The sequence below is a fragment of the Schistocerca serialis genome, chromosome 7, assembly GCF_023864345.2.
Source record: "Schistocerca serialis cubense isolate TAMUIC-IGC-003099 chromosome 7, iqSchSeri2.2, whole genome shotgun sequence".
Classification (NCBI taxonomy): domain Eukaryota; kingdom Metazoa; phylum Arthropoda; class Insecta; order Orthoptera; family Acrididae; genus Schistocerca; species Schistocerca serialis.
The window spans coordinates 259,618,767-259,628,541 of record NC_064644.1 but is presented as its reverse complement, the minus strand read 5'-3'; the positions used below and the strand labels follow the sequence as shown (position 1 = coordinate 259,628,541).

The 9,775-nt window shown below is 42.7% G+C and overlaps 1 pseudogene; it reads right to left on the bottom strand.

Moving 5' to 3' along the window:
• Window positions 1-7,863: 7,863 nt before the first annotated feature.
• On the bottom strand, window positions 7,864-8,399 carry LOC126413005 (casein kinase II subunit beta-like; annotated as a pseudogene).
• Between the last annotated feature and the right edge of the window lie 1,376 nt (window positions 8,400-9,775).

Sequence of the window (9,775 nt, the reverse complement as noted above, 5' to 3'; positions counted from 1 at the left end):
CGTCATTTTTTCGAATGAATCCAGGTTCTGTTTACAGCATCATGATGGTCGCATCCGTGTTTGGCGACATCGCGGTGAACGCACATTGGAAGCGTGTATTCGTCATCGCCATACTGGCGTATCACCCGGCGTGATGGTATGGGGTGCCATTGATTACACGTCTCGGTCACCTCTTGTTCGCACTGACGGCGCTTTGAACAATGGACGTTACATTTCAGATGTGTTACGACCCGTGGCTCTACCCTTCATTTGATCCCTGCGGAACGCGACATTTCAGGAGGATAATGCACGACCGCATGTTGCAGGTCCTGTACGGGTCTTTCTGGATGCAGAAAATGTTCGACTGCTGCCCTGGCCCGCACATTCTCCAAATCTCTCACCAATTGAAAACGTCTGATCAATGGTGGCCGAGCAACTGGCTAGTCAGTTACTACTCTTGATGAACTGTGGTACTGTGTTGAAGCTGCATTGGGAGCTGTACCTGTACACGCCGTCCAAGCTCTGTTTGACTCAATGCCCAGGCGTATCAAGGCAGTTTTTGCGGCCAGAGGTGGTTGTTCTGGTTACTGATTTCTCAGGATCTGTGCACCCAAATTGCGTGAAAATGTAATCACATGTCAGTTCTAGTATAATGTATTCGTCCAATGAATGCCCGTTTATCATCTTCACTTCTTCTTGATGTAGCAATTTTGATTTGGCTACCAGTTTCGGCGATTTACTATGCCATCTTCAGGTCCCTGATCGACGAGTAGGAGGATTCCACTTCGTTTCTGGTCAAAATGGGGGCTAGCATTCGAAAACTGGGTTTGATCAGAACTACCAAACCAGAACCGATGAGGAGTCTTCCTACACGTCGGTCAGGGGTCTGAAGACCGCGTAGTAAGTCACCGAAATACAATAAGTTTTGAAATTAGACGCTGAAACGTGTTTGGTTTGACATCCTGTAACGAAACGTCGAGTCTCGCAACCATCTCTGAAAAGATGGAGATACAGAGATATCACGAGAGTAGTTTCCTGGTTCCTCAACCCACAAGTGCACGGCCGTATCAAGTAGGGCACAGCTAATGGCCAGTTGGATGTTCATACTTGGTTCCCGTAGATCGGCAATCGGGTGAGCAGTGAAAGATCAGAACAATTCTGCAACGATTCCGCGGTTAGAGCTTCGATGACCGTGCTTGTAGATAGATAGGTAATAAGATACGACTGCGGACAGCAGCATACCTGCTCAGTCTTGGGTAATGAAAGCGGAGAGAGGCGCGTTAAAGGGCCGGTACACGTACAGCCTGTGCTCACGCCCGTTCCGGGGGCTGACTGCAAGAAGCGGCCGGCGACCTTCGAGGCAAGGTCGTGGCGCGCAACTCACTCTCCAGTCGCGAAATCCAAGGCCGGTTGTCGACTCCTGGAGCAACGAGACTGGCGCGCTCGGCCGCCGTGCCAGGGAGAAAGTGACGTGGCAGGCGGCGCGACGCCGCGCTGTTGGGGCCCAGGAGGCTGCCCCCCTCGACCGCCCGTGGCTTTGGAACCTTTCAGGGTTGGTTTCAGGGGCTATTGAATTGAACAGCGGATTACTGTCGTTTAAACAGCAGTTTAATTACCGGTGAACTTCTTAGTTTGCAATGTTTCGACTGAGTAGCACTTGCAACCTTCGTTCTCAATTGTTTGCTGGATATATTCCAGTCTCTGTTTTCCTCTACGGTTTTTACCCTCTACAGCTCCCTCTAGTACCATGTAAATCATCTTAACAGTTGTCCTATCATCCTGTACTTTCTCCTTGTCATTGGTTTCCACATACTCCTTTCCTCTCCGATTCTGCGCAAAACCTCCTCATTGCTTATCTTACCAGTCCACTTAAATTTCAACGTTCGTCTGTAACACGACATATAAAATGCTTCGATTCTCTTCTGTTCTGGTTTTTCCACAGTCCATGTTTCACTAGACCCTAATCTCAATTTTGTGTACAGTGTCAGGGCTCATAATTTTTTATGTTACTATCTACCCGGCCGTGCTTCTGACAGGAAGCATTAAGTATTTATCATTCGGAAGGACGACGGTTCAATCCCGCGTCCGGCCATCCTGATTTAGGTTTTCCGTGATTTCCCTAAATCACTCCAGGCAAATGCCGGGATGGTTCCTCTGAAAGGGCACGGCCGACTTCCTTCCCCATCCTTCCCTAATCCGATGAGACCGATGACCACGCTGTCTGGTCTCCTTCCCCAAACCAACCAACCAACCAATTAAGTATTTATGGCCGGACAACGTGACTGGCGTAACGTATTTTGTTTGCGGGCTACGGAAGCAATTGCTCAGACAACAAGTAAATGTCACTACTTTCATAACTTACGCGATGTAAGCATCGCATGACACAAAGTTGTCTGGAGACATAAATATTGTGTGTTCCGTTTAGAATTGGCGTTTGGACTGACAACTCGTGGCAATGATGGAAACACATCGTGATGTAAGTAATAAGTTTACAATAAATGTAAATATCGTATGTAAATCGTGCGGACGCTCGTGTGTGTGTGTGTGTGTGTGTGTGTGTGTGTGTGTGTGAGAGAGAGAGAGAGAGAGAGAGAGAGAGAGAGAGAGAGAGAGAGACTGACGCAATGTGTATCGCAGGCTTGCTGTGATAGCACAAATAAAAGAGAAAATTAAAAACAGTACCACATGATGTAAACTTTTAGGTCGTGTTACGGCACACTTCTTGCGAAGCTTAGTATGCACTGTGATGCGTTGTTGCGACTTACTGCCGAAATCCTTTGTCGTGGACGCTTTAGGCAGACTTCTTCGCCGTGCCACGCCAAGAATCGTGTCAACATTTAAATTTTAGTCAAGGAAAACAGAAAGCTGAAAGTTATCTGCTAGGCTGTTTAAAGACATAATGCTTGTAAACGAAGCATAGTTGCTGAAGTACTTTTCCGAGAACGTTTTAGTTGAAGCATAAAATATAAAACACTATATATTTTGGATTCACATGTTCTTTCACAATGCAATCTTTCTCAAACTATTGCAGGGAAGCAATTGATTAAAAATATTCTGTTATTCCAAGCTGTAAGTCTCACCTCATATGATGAGGTGGCTGCCTTTTCATTTGTGGTCATATTTATTAGAGTACTTCAAAGTTGTGTAACACGCTACCAGCTGTATGAAGAATTTGCAATGAACTGAGAGTGCGAATTTCAATCACTACTGCGAGAGAAACAGAAATTGGCAGACTGTTACTGTCATTATTCGAAATGTGTCCATCTACAATCTATAAAAGTACTTCGAACTGTTGTGTATTCATCGGAACGAATTTTCTGAAACCCACTCAAGGATAACGTGCTCATGTCCTCATGAACTTTAAAAGGTCCAAATCTCTTTCTCGCTAGTGGAGATTCGTTTACGTCTTCTACACAATTTGAAAGTACCCTAACAACTACACTACCGGCCATTAAAACTGCTACACCACGAAGATGACGTGCTACAGACGCGAAATTTAACCGACAGGAAGAAGATGCTGTGATATGCAAATGATTAGCTTTTCAGAGCATTCACACAAGGTTGGCGCCGGTGGCGACACCTACAACGTGCTGACATGAGGAAAGTTTCCAACCGATTTCTCATCCACAAACAGCGGTTGACCGGCGGTGCCTGGTGAAACGTTGTTGTGAAAGCCTTGTGTAAGGAGGAGAAATGCGTACCATCACGTTTCCGACTTTGATAAAGGTCGGATTGTAGCCTATCGCGATTGCTTTTTATCGTATCGCGACATTGCTGCTCGCGTTGGTCGAGATCCAATGACTGTTAGCAGAATATGGAATCGTGGGTTCAGGAGGGTGATACGGAACGCCGTGCTCGATCCCAACGGCCTCGTATCACTAGCAGTCGAGATGACAGGCATCTTATCCGCACGGCTGTAACGGATCGTGCAGCCACGTCTCGATCCCTGAGTCAACAGATGGGGACGTTTGCAAGACGACAACCATCTGCACGAACAGTTCTACGGCGTTTGCAGCAGCACGGACTATCAACTCGAAGACCATGGCTGCGGTTACCCTTGACGCTGCATCACAGACAGGAGCGCCTGCGATGGTGTACTCAACGACGAACCTGGGTGCACGAATGGCGAAACGTAATTTTTTCGGATGAATCCAGGTTCTGTTTACAGCATCATGATCGTCGCATCCGTGTTTGGCGACATCGCGGTGAACGCACACTGGAAGCGTGTATTCGTCATCGCCATACTGGCGTATCACCCGGCGTGATGGTATGGGGTGCCATTGGTTACACGTCTCGGACACCTCTTGTTCGCATTGACGGTACTTTGAACAGTGGACTTCACTTTTCAGATGTGTTACGACCCGTGGCTCTACTCTTCATTCGATCCCTGCGAAACCCTACATTTCAGCAGGATAATGCACGACCGCATGTTGCAGGTCCTGTACGGGCCTTTCTGGATACAGAAAATGTTCGACTGCTGCCCTAGCCAGCACATTCTCCAGATCTCTCACCAATTGAAAACGTTTGGTCAATGGTGGCCGAGCAACTGGCTCGTCACAATACACCAGTTACTACTCTTGAACTTTGGTATCGTGTTGAAGTTGCATGGGCAGCCGTACCTGTACACGCCATCCAAGCTCTGTTTGACACAATGGCCAGGCGTATCAAGGCCGTAATTTCGGCCAGAGGTGGTTGTTCTGGGTACTGATTTCTCAGGATCTATGCACCCAAATTGCGTGAAAATGTAATTACATGTCATTTCTAGTATAATATATTTGTCCAATGAATACTCGTTTATCATTTGTATTTCTTCTTGGTGTGGCAATTTTAATGGCCAGTAGTGTAGAATCGCCCGTTATACCACGTAGAGAATCATGTTCGCGTATGTTTGTCCCGAGGAAAGCAGAAATCTGAAAGCTGAGTCATATGCTGCACTGCCGTACGACTTTATGTAAGCGAATCAAAGCTGCGTCCCGTGCTGCGTTTTACTTTTTGCACAAAAAACTGAAAACCACAGTTTCGAATACACACTTTTTTACGCTATGCAGTTTTTCTGAAACCATTGCAATGAACGACATGCCACTTTGACTTCCATGTTCCTTACCATTTATCCAAATGGGGAAAGGCTGCAGTGCAAAATGGAATCCGAGCCACGCTTCATTTCTGGGTAATCTCCACCTCACTGCAAGGTGAATGCTAGGATAAGACTGAGTGAAGAAACTGGGATTTGTAGATAGAACCTTAGCCAGACGCTCTCCCTTCCTTTTTCTTTTTTCTCTTTTTTTACTATACAAAGCCGAATTTTTTATTAACAATATAGCATGACTATGTATTTATGAAGACCGTTTTGCATTAGTTTGCAATTTTTTGGTTATTTCTCTTTGGGTTACAAAGAGCGATTCAGCTGTACTTACATCTAGATTTTATGCAGCATACGACGCCTTCAAATATCATGACAAAGATTTTCGATGTTCTCTCCTATGCTACATGTAAACTATTAGTCTCACAGGAAAATGAACATGTCGTTTTTTAAGAAACTCAATATAATTAAGTACTGTACTGGAATACGCTTCCGTCTTCCAGTACAGTGTGATTCAAGAAAGACGAATTTGGAGGTTACTTTCGTACATTTTTCTTAAATAATTCGAAGACTAGGGCCTCTAGCGAAAACGCATCCCGGTACGAAATTTAACTACATTAAATTTCCTGCAAAAAGGTTCTGTTCGTTTTTTGTGTAGGACTAACAGTTTTCATGTAGCAAGTGACAGCACGTGAAAAGTTTGCACGTGGAACTTGAAGGTATGATAAGTTGCATAAAATCCAGCAGTAGGGGCAGCTGAATTACCCCACAGAAACATGGTGACGTTAAAACATATTGTGTCTTTGTTTAGCCATCTCAGTTCAATATACTACTCCGGACTGTTACACTGCAGTTAGGTAATTGTAATGACATACAGCATTTCTAACAGTGACTCACAAATAATACTACAAAAGTAAGAACCATGTCTGTCATGACTTCCAGTAATACTAGCATGATACAAGTGTTAATGTCTGTAGATGGTAACAATTTATTTTCGCACGACTGCTTTTGCTGTTTGGATATTCAAACTCAAGGCAGTAAATTCCTTTCTAATAACAAATTACCATGAATATGCATGAAATACCTTCAGAATAAATGAAGTATCCGCACATGCTTACCTTCAGTGGTTGCTTACTGTGAGTGAATGTAAACCCATGTGCAGGTGATTACTGTGCACGTATGAGTGTGTATAACATGCAAAATGTGCAATATCACAATGAATTTGCCAGGGATACCACGAGACATTGCACTTGATCTACATAATGTTCTTACAGGACTGCCATCTGACGATCAGACTGCATTTAGTTGAATACTAATTATTGGTACACAAAGTAAATGTTACTAAAAATATTAAAAAGCGACTGTATGCATTTAATACCCAAATATATTGCCAATTGTCAAATGATCTGAATGCATCTTGTGTTCAAAATAATTGTGCATAAAAATTCAACAAAATAGCTCTCCAATATTCACCAATTCCGTACCAGCTGAATTTCAGTCAGTCATCTCAATGATGTTGACTTTTCCGTATCAGCTGAATCTGAACTAATCAGCCCAATATTATTGACTTCTATGAGAAGTCATCTTATTTTGGAAGGATAAATGATTCATTATCATTAGAAGTCTATTTGATCTATCACTTGTTCCGTTCCACGTACTATTCACTATGTAATGATTATTATGTTATACACAGTTCATCTGAATAACTGTGCAATGCAGTTAGAGCACAAGAGATCTTGGTCCAAATCCAAGGTGTAGTTGTTATAGAAGGACAAACATCATTCACTAGCTAAGTAGGAATTTAGTGTAAAGTCAGCCTGATTTAATGAGAAACTATTCTGTGCTTTCTGTCATAAGAGATAGATTCCATACTGCATTTTACCATAAGTAATCTTTCTAAATAAGCTGCTTCGCTGAAGAGACCGTTGTGAACTAGACGATCAATATTTTTTAGGCTTCCATATCTATAACAAGATAATTTCAACAGACCGTAATAATTATGCGTTAATTTCTTCTTAGATGTACACTGACACAACAGTAATCGTCGATAAGAAAGTCGTACTACTTTAATTTTCTTTATATGTTATAGAAGAAATATTTGAAGTGTAACAATCGTTGAAATTACATAAAATTGACACATCTAAACTCTCCCTTTTTACTATAAATCTTTGTGCAGCCTCCACCTTATTTAACCGGTAAGGTACTCCATATTACACCCACATTATGTCGTCACAATGCTTTGAAAAATGGCACATGACAAGTGCCAATCAAACATTCTGCAAAATGATGTTAGTAAAAACAATCTTTTTTGTGATTCTTAATTAAACAATTCTACTATTCAGTATGGTCATACTAGCACTTTTCTTTGATTACAACGAACTATTATCAGAACAGACGTATAGCACCTTGTTGCATGATACACTAATATTCTTTATGTCTGAAATATGCAAACATTTTTCCTCTCAACAGCAAATACTTGGCGAGTTCACAGAAAGTATAGAAAGTTTTAGGTGAAAGAGAACATAGAGAAGAAACTGCTAATTTCGCATCAAAATGTGGAAGATTCAATCAACAGAATCTTCTGATTGAACAATTAATGATTCACTAACAAATATAATTCACAACCTTCTTTCCAGCAAGAAAGAGCAGCTGCCAAACTCCCTCGAAGTAACAGTCATTACACATGCGGCATGAATGTACTGTAACTAGGTAGCCTACTGTGACATTAAGCTATAAATACACGGGAGAAACACCTATTAAACGTTGATCTTAAAACCATGAAACGTCCAAAGGATGAAAAAATATTAGCATCTCCCATTATTGTAAATCATCGCACAAAGTGGGGCCTTGAAATTGCTGGCTGCTTGCTGCTTATGCAAGTGCATGAATCTTGAAGCCATACATATGGGAGACAAACTGGTTAAGCGGATGCTTTAGTCGGTATTTCAGATGCGCCATAAAAAGTAAATGACGAAAACTACTTTCGAAATAAGCACCACCTGCCTGATGGTTGCGTGACGACTCATAATCTCTCGTAATCCGATAGGTGACATGGGTTGTTTCTCACAGTACACCAACGGCCAGTGGCCAAAATCTCCCGTCTGGTCAATATGTAAAGAGCGTGTAAGAACTTGCTCGATCACATCTGATTGGTTCATATTCTCCTCCAGCTCTTAGTCTGGCTCGAGTTCCAGTATCATGTCTAGAGCCTGTCGATAATGGGGCACTTGACAGCTCAAGGCAGTCAGATGGAATGTAATGCTCGTTCATCTTAGAGGAACACATTGCCCATTAAGCCACAAAATCGAGAGATTCAGGACACCTCTACTGAACCAGTCATCTTCAGTTTGTATTTGCTGCTGGGTTGTCAGGAACTCTGTTCTCTCATGAAGAATACCACCTTCGTAGATTTCCACTGAGATAAACTTCTGCAGCATCGTTAACGGTAACGCCCACAAAAATCTATGCGACACACAAACCAGTAGACCACCACACTCCATGCAAAGTGGATCACGCTTGTTTTAAGTCGCTATTGCTCTCTCAAGTCATATCGGCTACTCATTAGGTGGCAATGGAGTCGTTTTCAGAACTTAACTTTAACTGACCATAATTTAGACAATTTGTACGAAATGCTTATAAATTATACACAAAAACCTTCTACGTCAATATCTTAGTGTATCTTAGTCAAAACTGGATCAAAATCTCTACAACAATTCCTGAGATTAGTCTACGGCATCTGTATATTTCTTCTCAATTGCAATTTCTCACTGTGCCATTGTTTCAGCTAACCCATTTCCTATAGCGTAGTTTGTACAAAAATGCTGCTATCTCCATAGCAGGCTTTGTTTTCGAGGGAGATTGTTGGACGATAATAACCTGTGAGGACCAGTGCTATCAAGAACAATTTTCTTAGTACGGGGATCCTACGCCACCTCCCAACTGGCAGACTTCTACTCACCGCTAACAAAGGACATAATGCTTAGCTTGGCTGCAGCTAAGTGCTCATTAGTCACGTCACGTTTCGAAGCAAGTCGCCTTAAAAGGCGAGTGTTAGCCGTAAGCCGTAAGTGTGTTAGGCGGCACAGTTGACTGTTGGCTAGCTGGAAGTTGATAACAAAATGTCCGCTTCAAGTACAAAACATTTGTTAGAATAACTGGAATTTATCTCAGCACATAAGAACGCACAAGTAGTCTATTCAGGGTGCGATCAAAATCCTGCTCCTTCCTACAAGATTAACTGACCTCGTTGTACCACTTTATCGCTGAAGCGCCGCAAAAGAGCATATATCACGTCCCTTACTCATGCCGATGGTCACATACTGACATCCCAGCGTGACATTTCCACAGCGATCTTTATGATGAACTTGCTACTGATACGATTGTCCCTGATAAGTTTGCTCCTCCCCTCGATTGCGTGGTTACTCCCGCAGTAAATGATGACTTTTAAGTGACTTTACTTACGATGATGTATATCGCCTTATAGTTGATTCACCATCGCAAAAATCGCCGGGACTGGACGGTGTTCCTAAGGAATTTTATGTGCTTTTTGGCCTCTTATTGCTGGTACCATTACTTCACAGGTAAATGAGGTGATACAGGGGCGTTTGACTCCTGACCCCCTTCAAGGTTGGTAAAATCGTTCTAATTCTGAAGACAACTGGACATATAGACGCTGATAAATCCCGCCAGATCACACTAATTAATTTCGATTACAAA